This window comes from Trematomus bernacchii, unplaced genomic scaffold (assembly GCF_902827165.1).
Source record: "Trematomus bernacchii unplaced genomic scaffold, fTreBer1.1, whole genome shotgun sequence".
Lineage (NCBI taxonomy): Eukaryota > Metazoa > Chordata > Actinopteri > Perciformes > Nototheniidae > Trematomus > Trematomus bernacchii.
Genome location: NW_022987655.1, coordinates 23,652 through 45,647, shown reverse-complemented (window position 1 = coordinate 45,647; position 21,996 = coordinate 23,652). Strand labels below are relative to the sequence as shown.

Sequence of the window (21,996 nt, the reverse complement as noted above, 5' to 3'; positions counted from 1 at the left end):
TAGCAAGAAAGGGGCCCTATTATACTTTTTGGGGTTTCCCCTCTCCTGTAGTCTGTTATATGTGTTTGTGCATGTAAATGGTCTGAGAAAGGATTACATCCTAAATTCTCTCTCTCTCTCTCTCTCTCTCTCTCTCTCTCTCTCTCTCTCTCTCTCTCTCTCTCTCTCTCTCTCTCTCTCTCTCTCTCTCGTTTGGTGGATGAAAACATCATCCGGCGATATTTCCTGAAATTTGGAAAGCAGCATACGCATTCAAAATTGACTTCATTAGCCAAGAAGTGCTTGAGATTACAAGGAGAGTTTTTGGAATCATCTTTCACTGCAACTATGTTTTGAAGGTACTTGGAAAATTATATAAATAAGTATTTGTCTACAATACAAAATAACTACTGGACCCAAATCAAGTGACCAAAATAACATCAACCAACTAAATAACTCAGCATGTGGGGCACAGTTGCTGCAAGTATGCATGTTCTCCCCTTGTCATTGTATCTGTTAATGGTATCCACTTATAAATCCCCTTTCACACCCGTAATGCAACCCTAAAATGCTCAAGGCATTAAACAGAGGAGCTGCATATGGGAAACTAAATGTCAAAATCAAGTAGGGTCATGTTCAGTTGTTATTGGAAAGACGGTGAGAATCATGAACTTTGTTGGTAAGGACGGACGTTAAAATCATCAGACGAATACAAGGAATATTTGAGGACTCAGGACACAGACTAGGAGACCACAGTTACTTTTGCATCAAGTTGTGCCTGCACGCTTTACCCAGATGCCACCCATTGCCTAAAACAAGCTGAGTATTTTCAGAAAGTGAGAACTTATGCAATGGACAATTTCCTTCTGTGTGCTTCATGTGTCCAATGGAAACCCAGAAAATGTCTGGACCTCATTCTACAGACATGCTAAGCAGAATAACAAATATCACAATGTAAACATGTTTTCACCTTTTAATCCAAAGAAATTGTCCACATACTCCTTGATTTCATGGCGGTCCCACCCCAGCAGATGCCCCACTTTGTCGGATAAGCCTTCCATCTCGCTGACAGTTCTTGCATGACAGGTGACCACCACGGTACATCCTGGAAGCTGCCGATTTAACAGCCCTGAGACCAGGTCTGAAACAGGCAGAGACTTGTCTGCGTCCAACGGCTCTCCGTGCAACTCTTGTTTGGTGATTTTGCTGTGAAACTCGTTATAGCCATCCAGCCTCCAACAGCTTTGCTCTGGATTGGAGATGAGGTAATCCACAATGGCTCTCTGCTCAGAAAACAGAAAACATGAGGAATTTTGAAAAACGACTCGCTTGAGTCTACATACTTTTACTTGGTAACTTTTATCCTGCCCTGACTACCTAATTTTCTTATCTGCTCTCAAAGATTGAGTTATTTTTGTAAATGTATGAATTGAACTTTCAGGACCAACACTAGGCCCTATTTTTTTGTGTGACACTAATGTCCCATTTCTTGTTTTGTTTTTTTTCCTTTTCAAAATATTGGAATATTAATACAGGCCCAGCCAACCAACCTGACAATAGTATGATTATACTATTCTAAATGTAATCTGATGTTTAAAGTATACTTTCCAATGTACAATCAGAAAAGTCCTGATTTATGAAGGCCGTGTTCAGGTGTTTCTACCTGCATACCTTTGCTTCGTTGCATCCTTTCAGAGGGAGGTAGTGTCGGAATAGCTGCTTAGACAAGGAGAGAGGGCAGGACAGCAGGTTGAGCTATAAAGAGGAAAGCACTCGTACGAAAGATAAAACACCTTATTGATATATTACGCCTCTTTCAATTAGTTAATGGAGATGTTTACTTTCATTTGTAATATCTGAATTATTTACAACGTGACAAACACGTGTTCTGGTTGTTTTTCACATGCAATGTATCCATTTCTATCATATCATAAGATACTTGTAAATGCTATTATAAAAGAGTTCTGTTAAACCATTGATATAATGTATTATTATGGGAAATGTCAGTTAAGAATACAATGGCGCAGCTATTTTGAATGCGTGTTTGTATTAATGCGCATGATTATATATCACATAACTCCTGTTTTGCAAGGTAATACATCGTTTAATGCCTTAAGTTTGAATATAAAGTCGTATGAAGTATTGACGGAATGTGAACTTTGACCTCCAGCCTGACCTGAAATGTATTATAGCTAAGGTCATTTAAGGTAACGAGCATCACAGAGTCTTTATTCTGCAGCTGCATACAAAGCTTTTAGGCTGCATCAAACATTACAGTTTCTGTTCATTTAATAGTTCAATAAAACCCGCTTTAAACTGATATAAAATAAGCACTCACCAACCGCTGTGATCGTAGACTGCATCTTTCTGCAGCCAGGACATTTATTTGAAAATGAAACCAAAGGAAAGACTTTTGTTTTGGTGTTGATGTTGCGTTCCAGCTATGCAGACCCTTACGCAAAGAAAATATATTTCCCCATATATTAACTGTCAATATATTGCATTATTTTGTTTTCTGATTTACTGGATAATTGAAAAGATTTAATAAAGGAAATCTTGCTGTTGGTTACACCAACTGATACTGATTAATAATCAACATGAAAAACATATTTATTCATATCTACAAAATATATTGAAGATATATAGAATAATATATTGTGTTAATATATTACAATATATTGATATATAGAATAATATATTGTGTTAATATATTGCAATATATGGGATAATACATCAGTAATTGCCGCTTTCCATATATTGAGTAATATATGTATATATATATAATATATTGGTTGTGTATATATGTGAACATACATTTACTATATATTGACATTTATATGGGGACATGTATGTACTCTATATTCAGATGTATATGGAGACATATATGTAGTATATATTCACAATTATATGGGGACATGTATGTACTATATATTCACAAGTATATGGGGACATGTATGCGCTATATATTCACGATAATATGGGGACATGTTTGCACTATATATTCAGTTTTATAAAATACCATGTACGTACCATATATTCTGAACATGAGTGCAATATATGTTCACAATGAGGAGAAATGCATGTTCTGATAAAAAAAATCTTTCATTTCATTTCATTTCAAACCTTTATTTATGCAGGTGAATCCCATTGAGATAATTGATCTCTTTTTCAAGGGTGACCTGCTGCAAGTAGGTTCCACATGAATACATATAAACATAACAGAAAAACAAAAAGGACATCATACAGCATATTTACAGCGACTACAGTTTACATAGCTAGTAACATTTACAGGTTCCAACAGTTTCCGATTGGATAGCATCTATCCTTGCTTTAAAAACTTTTAGTGGAACCAAATTGCTCAGACTGTTCCAAGTTAGCGGAGCTGCGCATCTAAAAGCTATCTTCCCTAAGACAGTCCTAGCAGTTGGCACATTTAATAAAACCACAGCATGCGATCTCAGGCAGTAGCCACTTACAATTTGCCGTGAGATCAGGGAGCAGATGTAGGATGGAAGTTTCCCTAACATGGCTTTGTATATAAAAATGTACCAGTGACTGAGCCTCCGTACAGTTAGTGAAGGCAAACCTGCCCTTGCATACAGGGTACAGTGATGGGTTAATACTTTACAGTTTGTCACAAATCTCAGTGCCCTGTGATAGGCGGCATCTAACTTGACCAGGTAATGGGCAGGTGCATTCATATCGATCAGATCACCATAGTCCAGTACAGGTAAAAAGGTCACAGTGACTAGCCTTTTCCTGGCCTGAAGCGAGAAACAGGACTTGTTCCTGTAAAAGAAACGTAGCCTAACCCTCAGTTTTTTAAGCAGGTTATTGACATGACGTTTAAAAGTGAGACAGTCATCAAGCCAGATACCAAGGTATTTGTAACAGGTAACCACTTCAAGTTTTATTCCTTGCGTAGTTACAATATCTAAAACAGGCTCTGGTGTCTTTTTAGCTTTCGAAATGAGCATTACCTTGGTTTTATCAACATTTAAAAGAAGCTTAAGCGCTGAGTCTGAATAATGAGAAGCTTAATTTGTTTTTTTCTATCAATGTGTAACAGTTATCAAAATACTCATTTAAAGAAGGACAAGGAAAGAATAAAAGAAAAGGCATATAAACAACACATTATGTAATGACTCACGAACATTTTCATGTAATTATGTAATAAAACCCATATTTTGTAATAATCTGCTGCATTCTGTAACAGCCTGAACGCAATATAAAATACATTTCCCTGCATTTTGTAATAAATTATTACATTTTGCAATGGTCATTACAAAATGCGTGAGTTGCCCTTTTAAAAAACTGTAATATTCATTATGTAACCATAACCAAACTGTAAATATATCCCAAAATTAATGTTGATATACATGTTGGCTAATGAATATAGTAACACTTGATCTAGTTTTGGCCAATGAAAGATATTCTACTGAAATATTTTTAAATTATGAGTAAGGATGATTCATGGTTGAATAAATAAATAAACAGTTGTAATGTTATTGTTTGCAACTCATTTTGTAATAACCACAGCAATATGTGATAATATATTTCAAAATGTGGCGACATGTATTACATATTTGCATTGAACTTGTTTACTACATAATGGGCAAATTATTACAAAAGGAGGTGTTATTACATAATGAAGGGAAAATGTATTACATTTTGTATAGGTATAGTTAATAAATGATGCATTGTTATTTCATACAGGGCCAAAAAGAGCAGTCTGTTATCCTATTTAACAATCTTGTTTTTTGTTTCACCTGGTGACAACTTTAAACATGAGCTGATCACTCATTAAAACAAGGTCCGGAACAGGGCCAAAAAAACAGTCTTGTACCCTATTTAATCGTCAATCTTGGTTTTTTCGTGCCTTAACTCACAAATTCTTGTGTTAATGGATGTTCTTATATCTGATGTCTTGGTCCCTGGATGGTGGTTTACTACAGCATCTGTGGAACAGAACAATTGCAAATAATTAGAAGTTCACAAAAGACAGCAGGAATTATAACAATATCCATAATATCTATATTAAAGCATGGGCTGGCTTGGTGAAAAATGTGGGAATACAAATAGTGGAAGAATAGGCTTTGTACATTTGTGGCGCTACTGGTTGGTATATTTTATGGAATTTGGACCAAGCATCTGCATCTGTAACAGTTCTGTTTAAAACTTTTTTAAATGTAATTACATTCATCTTTAAAGGTGGGGTACTCGAGATACACTTTTTGTTATATTCCATGGAATGCTCTGAACATCCCGATAGCAATGAATATCTGAAGTGCTTTGACAAAAAATCCATTAAAAAATGTCATCTGTGGAAGCCGTAGTACTGTAAAAAGCACGACCAGTCATTTTAGCCGGCCCGGCTGAAATGACTGGATGGCCTACCTGCCTGTCAGCCTTCCATCTGTGCACAAACTTATCTCGTGCCCTCATTGGTCATGTGCGCGTTTGTGTGTGTTGGAGGAGGGGCTCTGTAAGGAAGTGGCAGATTTTTTCCGGCTGTGTATTTTCAAAATCTAGCGCACTCAAGCTGGTTTCTCCAAAATGACCTACCCCACCTTTAAAAGACTACTTTTATTGAATGAGAGTTATACCTAGCACAATGAGCCTGGGGTGGTGGGAAGGGAGAACTGGGCCTCGGCATCGGCAGGAGTTGTAGTCGCCTATGAGTATTAGAATTTAGATGAACAAAGGCATAGAAAAACCCTGAAATATGTACTGACACAAAGCTACAACCCTCGATTTTGTAAGTAGTAGTAGTAAATACATACGTATATACAATATACAACAATACGCATAGTGCAATTAGCAGTACCAGTAATAAAATAACTGAATAAATAACTAAGCTGAATAGTGAATAAAGTGATATGTGAAAAGTAAAATTACAGTGAAATTAAATGACAGTGCGTTCCTCACCACTGCGATCTGGCTCCTCTGTCCTCGTGTCTTTTGGGTCTGATTCCTCACTACTGATGTCTGCCTCTGCATGGGCCCTCTCTCCTTATTTATTCTGCCTCAGTCACCACTGCTATCTGGCTCCTCTGTCCTCTTGACTTGTGGTTCTGCAGGCTTAGTTCGACCTATGAATTTCAACAATGCTCCTGTAAAATATATAGATATATAGTATTATGGGTCAACATTAAAATAACATACATTGGAGAGCAAAATGTGAAATTCCATTGACTGTAGGCTACATATTATCCACACAATTGTCAGCAGGGGCAATAACAACTAAAATGTGAACTAACTTGAATGCATTAGTCCACAACACATAGCCTAACTAATGTTAGCCTACATAGTTACTAACATCAGAACACATAGACTAACTGTGGTTACATTACTATAGCTCATCATCTTCACCAGTCAGAAAATGTCCGTTAGCCGCTAGGCTAGTTTCCGCTATGTTGACTTATGCTAAAATGTTAGCGATCTAAAGGTCGGCTATTTTTGGCTGTTTTGGGTCGACTTCAGTTGACTAACATCGAAAATCTTCGAAATTGAATGTTCACAAAGCTGCGGACCGGTTATACACTCATACACGAGGGAACTAACATAGCTAATTTAACTAACGTTAGCTAATGTAGCTGGTGTAGTGCCGAGAGACGGGACATACGGATTAAGCAACTAGACTACTTGTAGTGTACATGCAGAATTATTTCAATTTAAAATAGTTTTAAATGCTCACACACATACCTGACTCTCGTGCTGTATTTTCCTCTCGTTTCTTTTTAATTTTCCGTTTCGAAGCACCTGATGAATGCTTTCTCTTTGACACTCAGCGACAGAATCAACAGACAGAATCAACGCAGATTTGAATCTGCCAATCAGATCAATCTATTGCTGGAGAGGGGGGGGGCCTCCCCGAAATCTGTGAGATTGATTGGTGATGATCACTGGCACGTAATGTGTCCAATGAGATTGTTAACACATTTTAGAGAGTTATGTTTAGCGAAGACGGAGGTCAGCCACTGTCAGCCGGAAGTGGCGCATTCGAATACTGTTTGGGCTGTCTGCCGTGGATGGGCTGCATTCCACTCCAAATAGCCAGTCGGCCGTAAACAGAATCCAAACGCAAGCTGTTTTATGGATTCTCATTTAATTTCCAAGAATATCTCAGTACTGGGTTATTTCCAATTTCAAAATAAACATATATATTAAACAAATAGAAATAAGAAGTAAGTATATGTGTATATATATATGCATATTTATATATATGCATATATATATATATATGTGTATATATATGCATATTTATATATATATGCATATATATATATGCGTGCATATATGCATATATATATGCGTGCATATATGCATATATATGCGTGCATATATGCATATATATATATATATGTGAATATATATGCATATTTATATATGCATATATATATAAATATGCATATATATATGCGTGCATATATGCATATATATGCGTGCATATATGCATATATATATGCGTGCATATATGTGTGTGTCTGTATATATTTATAAACTGTATATTATTTTCCATCATTCAATGGACAATGGAGTATTTGTACTTTTTTAATATATACCATCAAACATATGTTCATATATAAAGTGGGTAACTATACAAAACGAAGTGAGATAACTGTTTGTGAATATCTGTTCAATTTTATGTAAACTTGTGTAACTCATGAAAGATAAATGAGTGTTTCAATAAAACTATTACATATAAAATGTATAGTGCAGATTTTGTTTTCATTGCAATATATTATTTTTATATATATCAATATATAGCCATACATGGTCCATGCATATATTGCAATATATTTAAAAATATAAGGACTACTTTCCCATATATGGAAATGTATGATCCAGTATATTGTATTATATTTACCAATATATTACAATATATTTTTGTTTCATAAGGGCGACACAGTCATTGTGAATTCACGAAAGCCAGAAACAGTGGATGGTTAGAAAGCATGTGTGTTTATTTAACTACATCGCTAATAAGTTATTTCAATGATAAATGTGGGAAAAGATTACATGACAGTACCAAAAGCGTTGTCAAAGCTGCCATTCCCACACTACTCTTACGGCAGGGGTGTCCAAACTATGGCTCACTTCTAATTGGCCCGCAGCAAATGCTAAAAGTATGATTGAATATGGCCCATACCAGAAACTTGTGCTTGTCTTATATTTTACGTCTTGTATATATATTAAATAATCTTAAAAAAAATCGTATTGATATTTATTTATGTATATATATATATATATATATATATATATATATATATATATATAAAAACCTTAGTAGGAAGAAACCAGAATGTTCTGTATCAAAAATGTGTCCTGTTATGAGAAAAAACTGACTATTATTACGCATATTCAGGCAGTATTACTGACCGCTGATTCAATACTTTTATATGATGACTTATTATAATGTTGCTACACATTTAGTCTCCCATGGATGAGTACTTTGGTGTTATTTCAATACCTTGATTCTAGAAATCCCCCTTTTTTTATTTTATCCTAATTTCATAATCCCGTTACCATTACTCCGCAAGTCTGTGTGAGGAAGGCTGCCAGGATTCTTAGAGGTTAGTAGGGGTTAGCCAAACAGTTTAAATAACGTGATGACTCATGTACCATCTAGAAAGTCTGGCTGAAAGGCCAGTGAGTGGGAGATGGGTGTGAGTTACATCCTGCGAAATAGAGTAAAAGGCACATGTTCAAGCTTCGGTTGGCAGTCTGCCATGTGCCTTATGCTGCTTAGTTGAAGAATCCCAGTCCAATCAGGATCCACGACAGTAAGTGGTGGGGACTCTTGAGCTCTACAGTATGTCTCAAATTGTGCTATATGCAGCTTGGATTTAATCCATCACATTAACACATATTTGTTTGGCTGTGATCTGATTTGCTTCTTGAAATAAATCGTTTCTCGAGCCTCAAATTAGTGAGTGATGTTGGGGAGCCTGACTAAAGACAAGTCTATTCTATATGCTATAAGGCTCTTAACCCTTGGTGAGCTGCAGACCCTTTTATTCTCATCTTTGAAGATTATACCATGAGTGGTCAAAGCGTTTTCACACCATACAATCCAACTTTGGTAACTCAGCAGACAAGCTTTTTACATACGCTTCAACAACTGTCTTGTGCCTCAACACAACACCCAACATTTGACCTCCCATCTTTTCTCTTCCTTCTCAGTACACCAACACCTATCTAATTACATTGAGCTGGTGTAATGAGATACTGTTGACACAGCACGACTATGGAGTGGGAGGGCTTTACTGAGAGCCATCAATCTGCTGCTTTCTCACTGCCCCTGCTAGGTAGAGCAAATCTGAATCTGAATTTCTTGACATCCAAGGCACATCTCAAAGCAGTGTCATGGCGAGAAAAAGAAAGAAAAAAATGTTTACAGTATGTTTCCTACTGCTTAAAGCATTCCATTTTGGTCAGAACATTCTTTTTAATTCATCAATAGACAGTCAACCTATCCACGGCGAGCCTTGTAACCTCCCACTCATTGTTGACATGGAACTACTCAAATGACATGAGTATGACAGTGGGTCCCTAACAAATGTGGCTCAGATACATACAATAAAAGCCCAAGACCAAAGTGCGGTACAGTCAAATAAACAAAACAAAAACATACACAAAAGAACAATTAATTAATTTTCAAGTTCAAAATAAATATCCCTATTGTATTCCAATGTTATGATTATTCAGGAGAACAGAATAGCGTTGATCGAGCTCAGTATACCCCCATTGGGATGCCATACATTTTAAACTTGTTTGTGTGCAATGCAAATAGTAACTTGTGTGCTTCACTATTGCATTTCCAATAAAAGTTGCCATTAATTAGAAAATGATTTTCCTCTCATTTTCTCATCTCCCAACAATTAACCACTACTACTAATATTTAAAGGCACAAATGACCAAACAAGCACCATTACAAAATAATTAGACCATAATGTCCACTGTCATCTACCTTAGTAATTTATCACATAAGGTAGGGATTCTCCCAAATGTAGTATCAGCAAAATATTTTAAATACCTCATGACCCATCTGTCATCCTTACCATATTTGGCACATCAGTCTGTTGAACTTCTGCAATGTAAGCAAGCCAGACTGAATATAAGGGGTCCACGGACTGCTTGAGGTGTGTGGTGGATGACCAGTGGAGTGCCTGCTTGTGGTGAGGGGGTCTTGTCTTATGCATTGTATTTTAAGAAATCTGTTAAAAACGTCATGATAATGTATTTATTGATATTCAAAGCAATCTTTTCTTTCCTCTGACACAAAATGTAATATATACTTTTCACTTAACTTTAAAATGAATAATTATTAATAATAATAATATTTCTTTTTATTTCCTGCACTGACTAAATATTTTCTTTTTCATTAGGTTTGTGGAATACGACATTTTTTTCACAAGTGGGAAGAGTAAGGTATGTACAACTTTTACCATTCATTTTCTTTTTTCAAGTGTTTGTTGTTTTACATCAGTGATCTCAGGTTTCAAAATGTAAAAGCTAGTGTTCATTTTTTACTTCATTTTATTTATACAGCCAAATATAAAAAATGAGCTTGAATAGTCTTTACAATCTGTACGCCATTTGGACCCCTTTAATGGGGAAAAAGGGAATATACCTCAGGAATAGAAACTGAGGAGGGGCCTCACGTGACAGACACACATGCAATAGACATTTGGTGTGCAGAGTTGAGCGACGTAATACAATTACAGCAGGGATGGGCAACTTGGATGTTGGTGGGGGCCACATAATGTATGTACTGGCCACCAGGGGGCCGCAGATTCACTTGGAACACACACACACACATTCCATGTATTGTATGTAATTATTAAGAAATATACTATTTCTGACATCTTCATTGGCATTTTACAATCTTTCAGGGAACATCCTCTAATAAGCTCACTAAACAAATATCAGAAATGTTATTTAATTTTGACAAGTGGCATGTTTGTATTGAACAGGTTATTTAACAGTGGAATAAAGCACGGAAAATGTGTGTGCATTGAGATGAACCATTAAGAGGACATAAACATGAAGTCATGAACACTAACCCAGACATTAGTTGTCTAACTTGAACCTAAGACACTTGTAGCCTCTGCTGACGCACAATAAGGGGAATGTCAACACAGACACCTGTCAACTCTTTGCTGTTCCTCAGTGCCGCTCCCCCTCCCTCCCGCTGAAATTATGAATGTAAAGCGTATAGTAATCATAGATAACACGGCAGGGTCCGTGACAGTTTGTTTTCATCTGATTTCAAATAAACAAAGTCTTGGTTTTTAGAATATTAAACTTGTTTAGCTAAATTCAGATGCTAAATACAACTTTGAAGCTTGTAAAGGCATAATTGGGAGGCGTGTGGTGCAGTGGGTAGTGCGTTGGTGTTCGGATCAGGGGGTCACAGGTTCAAACCCCACTGGGCAAGACACTTCACCCCAAATTGCTCCTGTGGGGATTGCCCACAGTATTGAGTATGTAAGTCGCTTTGGATAAAAGCGTCTAACAAGTAACATGTAATGTCATGTAATGTAATGTAATGTAATAATTACAAGCGGTAACTTAACGTCACAGCAGGCATAACAACAGCCGGTGTTTCTTGTGAGTGTTTCCCCGGGAAACAAACACAATACACACAAAAACGTCACAGATTATTTCCCGGTATGTGGCTGCCGAACGAAATCATGTACGCAGCTCGCGACGTAACTAGGAGACTAGTGGACGGTATCAGTACTACAAGTTAAAAAAAAATATATATATTTTTAATTATTTTTATTTTTATTAATTACGTTGTTTATAAATTAATCTGAGGGCCGCCGGGCCGCCATTTGCCCATCCCTGAATTACAGTAAAGGTCCCTTGTAATGATGCAATGAAAATGATTCTGATGTGGATATATTAACTGTTTAGTACAACACCATAAAATGTATTCATGAGCTGACATGATTCTAAAATTGATGTTGTTTGACTTGCTACCCAGACATAGACCGCAATCATGAGTACAGACGCGGAGATGGCCCAGTACGGCGCGGCTTCCATTTACCTCCGTAAACCAGAGAGGGAAAGAATTGAGGCTCAAAGCGCACCTTTTGATGCCAAGAGTGCCTGCTATGTGTCTGATGTCAAGGAGCTGTTCTTGAAGGGAAAAATCCTCAAGAAAGATGGTGGCAAAGTCACTGTCAAAGTCTTGACCACTGAGGAGGTTTGTATCATTAAATCAGTGTGTACAAGGAATTCAATTTGATCAGTTCTCATTCTAACACATTTCCTGTTCTAGGAGAGGGAAGTGAAAGAAGAGGACATCTTTCCAATGAACCCTCCCAAGTATGACAAGATTGAGGACATGGTCATGATGACCCATCTCAATGAAGCCTCTGTGCTGTATAACCTCAAAGAGCGTTATGCAGCATGGATGATCTACGTAAGACGATTTGCCTAATGTCATTAAAAGATGATACGGGAAACATGAAGTGACATTTAAATTATCTATGATCCCTTGTAGACCTACTCTGGGTTGTTCTGTGCCACTGTGAACCCCTACAAGATGCTCCCAGTGTACGATATGGAAGTTGTAAATGCCTACAGAGGCAAGAAGCGTATGGAGGCTCCACCCCACATCTTCTCTGTCTCTGACAACGCTTATCAGTTCATGCTTATTGGTAAGTCATTACTACACCAATGTAGAATTTATCAGAAACAAGGTTGCTCTTTCAGTTACACATATTAAATTGTTCTATTTTTCATTTAACAGATAGGGAGAACCAGTCTGTCTTGATCACGTAAGTTTGCTACATTTACATTTGTTGACTTTGTTCAAAAACGGTAAATATCTTGATCAAATTTTATATAATTTCTCTCTATACCTAGTGGAGAATCTGGTGCTGGAAAGACTGTGAACACCAAGCGTGTCATCCAGTACTTTGCAACCATCTCAGTTGGTGGAGGCAAGGCGAGAGACACATCAAAGGTATGTAACTCTATGATGATTAAAAATCAAGATTCTTTACCTTTATAATTTGTCAAGGGATTAAGAAATAAAGTAATTTCCTGATAGCAGTTCCAAACTGGGTTTATAGGGTTCACTGGAGGATCAGATTATTGCAGCCAATCCCCTGCTGGAGGCTTATGGTAATGCCAAAACTGTGAGGAATGACAACTCTTCTCGTTTTGTAAGTATGGAACAGTTTCTACACACGAGAGGATAATGTTGACATATTGCACATGTGGAGGGACGTTAATGATTATGTCATTCCAAACAGGGTAAATTCATCAGAATCCATTTCCACGCATCTGGCAAACTGGCTAGTGCTGATATTGAGACTTGTAAGTAACAATCCTTATAGTATACAAACTACTGTAAGTAAGATTTAGCCTGGCTCTGACATGATCAAAACTTGTAGATCTGCTGGAGAAGTCTAGAGTCACATTCCAGCTTCCTGATGAGAGAGGCTACCATATCTTCTACCAGATGATGACTGCCCACATACCTGAGCTGATCGGTAAGAAGATTCAAATATTGCATATTGTTTATCCTACAGCTTTACATATGAAACACGTTTATTGACATGTTTTCCCCTTTCTTAAATCTGCAGAATTGTCACTCATTTCAACCAACCCCTACGACTTCCCCATGTGCAGTCAGGGTCATATCACTGTGGCCAGCATTGATGACAAAGTTGAGCTGGAAGCCACTGATGTAAGTGATGTTTACATTTATTCTGTGCTGACATGCAAAATCAAAACGGCTCTTTCAAGTTCATTTTCTAAAAGGGTTTATGTTTTGTATGGGCACTTCTTTTGAAATCAGAATGCTATTGATATCCTGGGCTTCACTAATGAAGAGAAGATGAGCATTTACAAGATGACCGGTGCTGTGCTTCACCATGGTAACATGAAGTTCAAGCAAAAGCAGCGTGAGGAGCAGGCTGAGCCTGATGGCACAGAGAGTGAGTATTTCATCTTAGCTCAAAGCTTAGAGCTTAGACATTGGTAACATTGTGTTCTTCACAAATTATGATGGACATTTCTGAATTATTTTCAGATGCTGACAAGGTTGCTTATTTGCTGGGTCTGAACTCCACTGACATGCTGAAGGCTCTGTGCTATCCTAGAGTGAAGGTCGGAAATGACTATGTCACCAAGGGACAGACTGTACCTCAGGTAATAGAGATTTACTGGTAACCCTTCATTCAAATGTACAGTATATGTGTTTTTATATTAGGTCAAATCAAATCTCCAGTCAGTTTTTAACACCAGATGCAGTAGGAAAGTTAGCTCTACTTTTAAGAAGTTTATTTATGTATCAAATGACTCAAAATACCAGTTATCCAGCATTTTATAAAAACTGTTTAGCAATCATGATGAAATGATATGCTTGTTTTTATTCAGGTGAGTAACGCAGTGCCTGCCCTGGCCAAGTCTATCTATGAGAGGATGTTCTTGTGGATGGTCATCCGTATCAACCAGATGTTGGACACCAAACAACCCAGGCAGTACTATATTGGAGTCCTGGATATTGCTGGCTTTGAAATCTTTGATGTAAGAAATTCTGAAAATGCTACTTTTCAAGTCAAAATCATTATTATTGCCTGTTGCAAGAGATCATTCTGATTATTTGTCCCAACGCAGTACAACAGCATGGAACAGCTGTGCATCAACTTCACCAATGAGAAACTGCAACAGTTCTTCAACCACACCATGTTCGTCCTGGAGCAAGAGGAGTACAAGAAGGAGGGTATTATCTGGGAGTTCATTGACTTCGGTATGGACTTGGCTGCCTGCATTGAGCTGATTGAAAAGGTAAACACTTCATTTTGTCATCATATGTATCTGTTTTTTTATTTGTTATAATGTATCACTAAAGGATATACCTCTTTCAACTTTGTCAAGCCCATGGGCATCTTCTCCATCCTTGAAGAGGAGTGCATGTTCCCCAAGGCCTCAGACTCATCCTTCAAGAACAAGCTGTATGACCAGCATCTTGGCAAAAACAAAGCATTTGAGAAGCCAAAGCCCGCAAAGGGCAAGGCTGAGGCCCACTTCGCCATGGTGCACTATGCTGGTACCGTGGACTACAACGTCACTGGCTGGCTGGACAAGAACAAGGATCCCCTGAATGACTCTGTCATTCTGCTGTACCAGAAATCCTCAGTGAAACTGCTGGGTCTGCTGTATCCTCCAGTAGTTGAAGGTATGATTTTAACTACAGTTAACTCAAACTCATTTCCATATATTTGTATTATTATTTTATCTCATCAACTGTTACTTGTGTGACATTCTAACAAAACATCAACAGAGAAGGGAGCGAAGGGAGGCAAGAAGAAGGGTGGTTCTATGCAGACTGTGTCTTCACAGTTTAGGGTAAGGTACATTGCATTCTCATCTTAACAATATGTCGGTTTGTAATCAAACTAACATGTTACCATTTTTGATCTACAGGAGAACTTGGGCAAGCTGATGACTAACTTGAGGGCCACCCATCCTCACTTTGTGCGCTGTCTGATTCCCAATGAGACAAAGACTCCAGGTACATATACAACAGACCTTGATAGTCTTGATGACTGGGTTAGGTTTTGTTTGCACGGAATTCATTTTGTATGGCTTCAACATAGACATGTCATTAGAATTCATTATGAAATGTGTTTGTTCAGGTTTGATGGAGAACCACCTGGTTATCCACCAGCTCAGGTGTAATGGTGTCCTGGAGGGTATTAGAATCTGCAGAAAAGGTTTCCCCAGCAGAATCCCCTATGCTGACTTCAAGCAGAGGTATCAATAGTTATTTGAAAATATGTTTTTAATGAAAATTATTAGAAATAAAATGCTTTCACTAAACATAAACTTTTTCATATAGATACAAGATACTGAATGCCAGTGTCATCCCTGAGGGTCAGTTCATGGACAACAAGAAGGCTTCAGAGAAGCTGCTTGGGTCAATTGATGTTCCTCATGATGAGTACAGATTCGGACACACAAAGGTTAGCACCTTGATTGCATTTATATACTTCAGTGTTCTTATCAAGGGCTGTCAATTAATTCCTGCTTGATGGAATGACATCGCCAAAACGTCTCACATTATTGTATTATTGTGACGGAAAATAAGGCCATGAATGAAGGAACGATTAAGACATGGAAGTGGAGAAATGTCGCCCCAAGTGACCATTGATAGGTATTTTAAATCTTGCCTTGTACACCAAGTGATTCTGGAAATGTTATGACATTCTGTCTAAGGGGGTTCTTCAGATTTTAAACGTTTTTTGAATGACTATTTAATTGACCATTACTTGGTTATCATACTGCAAGTCTGACTTGGTTGAAAATAGAATACATGTATGTTCTCTCTGTGTTCAGGTGTTCTTCAAGGCTGGTCTGCTCGGTACCCTTGAGGAGATGAGAGATGAAAAACTGGCATCTCTGGTCACCATGACTCAGGCTATATGCCGTGGTTTCCTCATGAGAAGGGAGTTTGTGGAGATGACAGCAAGGAGGCATGTTGAAAACAGCACGTTTCAGTGAAAAGTCATGACATTAATAATACATATTTAGTTCCTAACAGCAATTTACTTTCCACAGGGATGCCATTTATACCATCCAGTACAACGTGCGCTCCTTCATGAATGTGAAACACTGGCCATGGATGAAGGTCTACTACAAGATTAAGCCTCTGCTGCAGAGTGCTGAAACTGAGAAGGAGCTGGCAAATATGAAGGAGAACTATGAAAAAATGAAAAGTGACCTGGCTACTGCCCTGGCCAAGAAGAAGGAACTGGAGCAGAAGATGGTTTCCCTTCTGCAGGAGAAGAATGATCTGACGCTGCAAGTCTCATCTGTAAGTAAACATCAACAGACAAATAAGATTTTTCATGTTTGCGAATATGAAAGCGCTAACGTCTGTTTTCATAAAAATGGTCTAGGAAGGAGAAAATCTGTCTGATGCTGAGGAAAGATGTGAGGGACTTATCAAGAGTAAGATTCAGATGGAGGCCAAACTCAAAGAGACAACTGAGAGACTGGAGGATGAAGAAGAAATGAATGCTGAGCTCACTGCCAAAAAGAGAAAGCTGGAGGATGAATGCTCTGAGCTCAAGAAGGATATTGATGACCTGGAGCTTACCTTGGCCAAAGTGGAGAAGGAGAAACATGCCACTGAGAACAAGGTTTGGAATTCATAATCTGTCCATTAAGTGAAGTGAACTGATAGTGTTCTTAGTATTGACGATTTCTTGCACACTTAGGTGAAGAACCTGACCGAGGAGATGGCCTCTCAGGATGAGAGCGTTGCTAAGCTGACCAAGGAAAAGAAAGCCCTTCAGGAGGCTCATCAGCAGACTCTTGATGACCTGCAGGCAGAGGAAGACAAAGTCAACACTCTGACTAAGGCCAAGACCAAGCTTGAGCAGCAAGTGGATGATGTAAGTTTACAGTCACTTGATTTGGCAAAGCAAGATTATTCTTGAACATGATCATTAAAATGGTATACCTTTGTTTAGCTTGAGGGTTCTCTGGAGCAAGAGAAGAAGCTGCGTATGGACCTTGAGAGAACCAAGAGAAAGCTTGAGGGAGATCTCAAACTGGCCCAGGAATCCATAATGGATCTTGAGAATGACAAGCAGCAGTCTGATGAGAAAATCAAAAAGTAACTTCGTTTTTCTGTTTGCACAACATACATTTCTTTAAAGAAGTGTTCAATTGCATGAACTCAATGCACTTGATCAATTTCACAGGAAGGACTTTGAATGCAGTCAGCTCCTTAGCAAGATTGAAGATGAGCAGTCTCTGGGTGCTCAGCTCCAGAAGAAGATCAAGGAGCTCCAGGTGAGATATTGTGTTACACTTAACAATACTGCATACATTTGCTATTATGTGTAATAAAGTGAATGATTGCTAAAAGATAAAACATCTACATTCAACAGGCTCGTATTGAGGAACTGGAAGAGGAGATTGAGGCTGAGCGTGCAGCTCGTGCCAAGGTTGAGAAGCAGAGAGCTGACCTCTCCAGGGAACTTGAAGAGATCAGTGAGAGGCTGGAGGAGGCTGGAGGTGCCACCGCTGCTCAGATTGAGATGAACAAGAAGCGTGAGGCTGAGTTCCAGAAGCTCCGTCGTGATCTTGAGGAGTCCACTCTGCAGCATGAAGCAACTGCTGCTGCCCTTCGCAAGAAGCAGGCTGACAGTGTTGCTGAGCTGGGAGAGCAGATCGACAACCTCCAGCGTGTCAAGCAGAAGCTTGAGAAGGAAAAGAGTGAATACAAGATGGAGATTGATGACCTCTCTAGCAACATGGAGAATGTTGCTAAGGCAAAGGTACACTAGCATGACATGCTTTTTTTATATTATATTATGTTACCAATATGAATATAGTACATGTCAATTATTCTGTGAATAAAATCTGATCATTGATCTTGTTTATTTCTTCCTCATTAGGGAAATCTTGAAAAGATGTGCCGTACTCTTGAGGACCAACTTAGCGAACTGAAGACCAAGAATGATGAAAACGTCCGCCAAATCAATGACACAAGTTCACAGAAAGCACGTCTCCTGACAGAAAATGGTATCTACATGTTTTTGGTGAATGATCTGTGGAGTGTATGATTGAGAAACGTAACACAAACTAACGTATTATAATATATTTCACACAAGGTGAGTTCAGCCGTCAAGTTGAAGAGAAGGAAGCTCTTGTCTCTCAGTTGACCAGAGGCAAGCAGGCCTCCACACAGCAGATTGATGAATTGAAGAGACAGCTTGAGGAGGAGGTTAAGGTAAGAAACCATTAAGATAGTGTGTATTTGTATGATTTGTTTGTGATTTAGAAATTGTGTAAAGGTTAATAATATTTCTTACAACAGGCCAAGAATGCTCTTGCCCATGGCCTGCAATCAGCCCGCCATGACTGTGATCTGCTGAGGGAGCAGTTTGAAGAGGAGCAGGAGGCCAAGGCTGAGCTGCAGCGTGGAATGTCCAAGGCCAACAGTGAGGTGGCTCAGTGGAGATCGAAGTATGAAACTGATGCTATCCAGCGCACTGAGGAGCTTGAGGAATCCAAGTGAGTGACATTCAAACTGTTAAATGGCCAGAAGTGTAGCATTTAAGCAACAACTCTACTGATTCCTGAATTGCTGGTAATGATATTAGTATTTTAAAATGTGTATAGCTTCTTACTTTCATATATGCAAATATAATTAGAAAATAACTTGTAACTTTACGAGTTTAACTGAGCCACAAATACTTCAATTTCCAAACAGGAAAAAGCTTGCCCAGCGCCTTCAGGAGGCTGAGGAACAGATTGAGGCAGTGAATTCCAAGAGTGCTTCTCTTGAGAAAACCAAACAGAGGCTCCAGTGTGAGGTGGAGGACCTCATGATTGATGTGGAGAGGGCCAATGGCCTTGCTGCCAACCTGGACAAAAAGCAGAGGAACTTTGACAAGGTAACACAATTTACTTTATGTGGCCAAACCACACAAACGATGACATGAATATTTATTTCGCCCTCTTACGTGAACATAACCAAATGAACTGTATGAATTGTATTATTCAGGTGTTGGCAGAGTGGAAGCAGAAGTACGAGGAGGGTCAGGCAGAGCTTGAGGGAGCACAGAAGGAGGCTCGTTCTCTCAGCACTGAGCTGTTCAAGATGAAGAACTCTTATGAGGAGGCTCTTGATCATCTGGACACCATGAAGCGTGAAAACAAGAATCTGCAACGTGAGTTCTACATAATGTAAAAAAATATATATATTTTACAATTTAAGGTTCAACAATATGATAAAACACATGTATCTTTCTGCAGAGGAGATCTCAGATCTGACTGAACAGATTGGTGAGACTGGCAAGAACATCCATGAGCTGGAGAAGTCCAAGAAGCAGGTGGAGACAGAGAAGACTGAGATCCAGACAGCTCTTGAAGAGGCTGAGGTACTTTTTTTTCCTGGGAGTTTATAACATTAAAAATCATTGACAAATATATCAGTGTTTGAAGGCAAAGATGAGTGTTTAATTGTTTGATTTCATTAGGGAACTCTGGAACATGAAGAGTCTAAGATCCTTCGTGTTCAGCTGGAGCTCAACCAGATTAAGGGTGAGGTGGACAGGAAGCTGGCAGAGAAAGATGAAGAGATGGAACAGATCAAGAGGAACAGCCAGAGAGTGACTGACTCCATGCAGAGCACTCTGGATTCGGAGGTCAGGAGCAGGAACGATGCCCTGAGAATCAAGAAGAAGATGGAGGGAGATCTGAATGAGATGGAGATTCAGCTCAGCCATGCCAACCGGCAGGCTGCTGAGTCCCAGAAGCAGCTCAGGAATGTGCAGGCACAGCTGAAGGTATTGTATAAAACACAAGTGTTACATATCATATATTTCTTAAGGCTACATTTTGGCATTCCTGGATATATTTCTGATCTTTTTATCACTAGGATGCTCAACTGCACCTTGATAATGCTGTCAGAGCCCAGGATGAATTCAAGGAGCAGGCTGCTATGGTGGATCGTAGAAACGGTCTTATGGTGGCTGAAATTGAGGAACTTAGAGCTGCTCTGGAACAGACAGAGAGAAGTCGCAAAATTGCTGAGCAAGAGCTGGTTGATGCCAGTGAGCGTGTTGGACTTCTGCACTCTCAGGTGAACAATCAATTGTTCAATAACTCAAGAATCTAATGAGATATTGTGAATATTAGACAGGTGTTGACTTAGGAGGCTAAATCTTTTAACCTTTTAGAACACAAGCCTTGTGAACACCAAGAAGAAGCTTGAGACAGACCTGGTCCAGATCCAGGGTGAAGTGGATGACATTGTTCAGGAAGCAAGGAATGCAGAGGAGAAGGCCAAGAAGGCCATCACTGATGTAGGTTTCAATGTCATGTGTTTTTACTTTAACAGCAATGTTTTTTTTCTAGATATTTCTAATGAACATGTTTTGCTGACTCCTCCAGGCTGCTATGATGGCTGAGGAGCTGAAGAAGGAGCAAGATACTAGTGCTCATCTGGAGAGGATGAAGAAGAACCTGGAGGTTGCTGTTAAGGACCTGCAGCATCGTCTGGATGAGGCTGAGAACCTGGCCATGAAGGGTGGCAAGAAGCAGCTCCAGAAACTTGAGTCTAGGGTAAAAGAATCACACTAAGATTTACATATCTGAAGAAAGACTTTGAAAAAGGCTGGATACTTAATGTTTTAATGTTATTCAAAAGGTGCGTGAGCTGGAGGGAGAGGTTGAGGCTGAACAGAGACGTGGAGTAGATGCTGTTAAAGGTGTTCGCAAATACGAGAGGAGAGTTAAGGAGCTCACCTATCAGGTAAAGTCACTTTCATAGTTAACATGTACAGTACAAATATTATCCTACAAACTAACATTTTAAAATATTAAAACATGCAAATCTAAACGTTCTATCTCAGACTGAGGAGGACAAGAAAAATGTTGCCAGGCTGCAGGATCTGGTTGACAAATTGCAGCTGAAGGTGAAGGCCTACAAGAGGCAGGCTGAGGAGGCGGTAAGGACAACACATATATATTCCAAACATTGGGAACTTGATTCCATGTCTCATTTAATTCACAAAAGATGATTTTAAACACTGAAACATGTTTATACTTCTTGTATTTAAGGAGGAGCAGGCCAATGTCCATCTGTCCAAGTGCAGGAAGGTCCAGAATGAGCTGGAGGAGGCTGAGGAGCGTGCTGACATTGCAGAGACCCAGGTCAATAAACTGAGAGCAAAGGGCCGTGACTCTGGCAAGGTAACTATATGTCGGTTTAGGGCAAAATAAGCAGAATCTTTACGTTCACTTCACAAAGCTTTAGCTTTAATTACTATGAAATTAACTGTTTATAATCCTCTTTGTCACCTATAGTTTATTCAAACTCACAAAAACCATGTATCTGTTTTTTTCTTACAGGGAAAAGAAGCAGCAGAGTAAAGCACAAGGAGTGTTTCCCTGTGTTGAATCATATAATACGATACAATTCATGCTGAAATAAAGCTTAAGCTGTTACACTTGAATTATGTCTGTAAC

At 38.7% G+C, this 21,996-nt stretch overlaps 1 pseudogene; it reads left to right on the top strand.

The window, feature by feature from the left end:
- The first annotated feature begins 11,989 nt into the window (after positions 1–11,989).
- LOC117486611 lies at positions 11,990–21,976 on the top strand (annotated as a pseudogene).
- Positions 21,977–21,996: the final 20 nt, after the last annotated feature.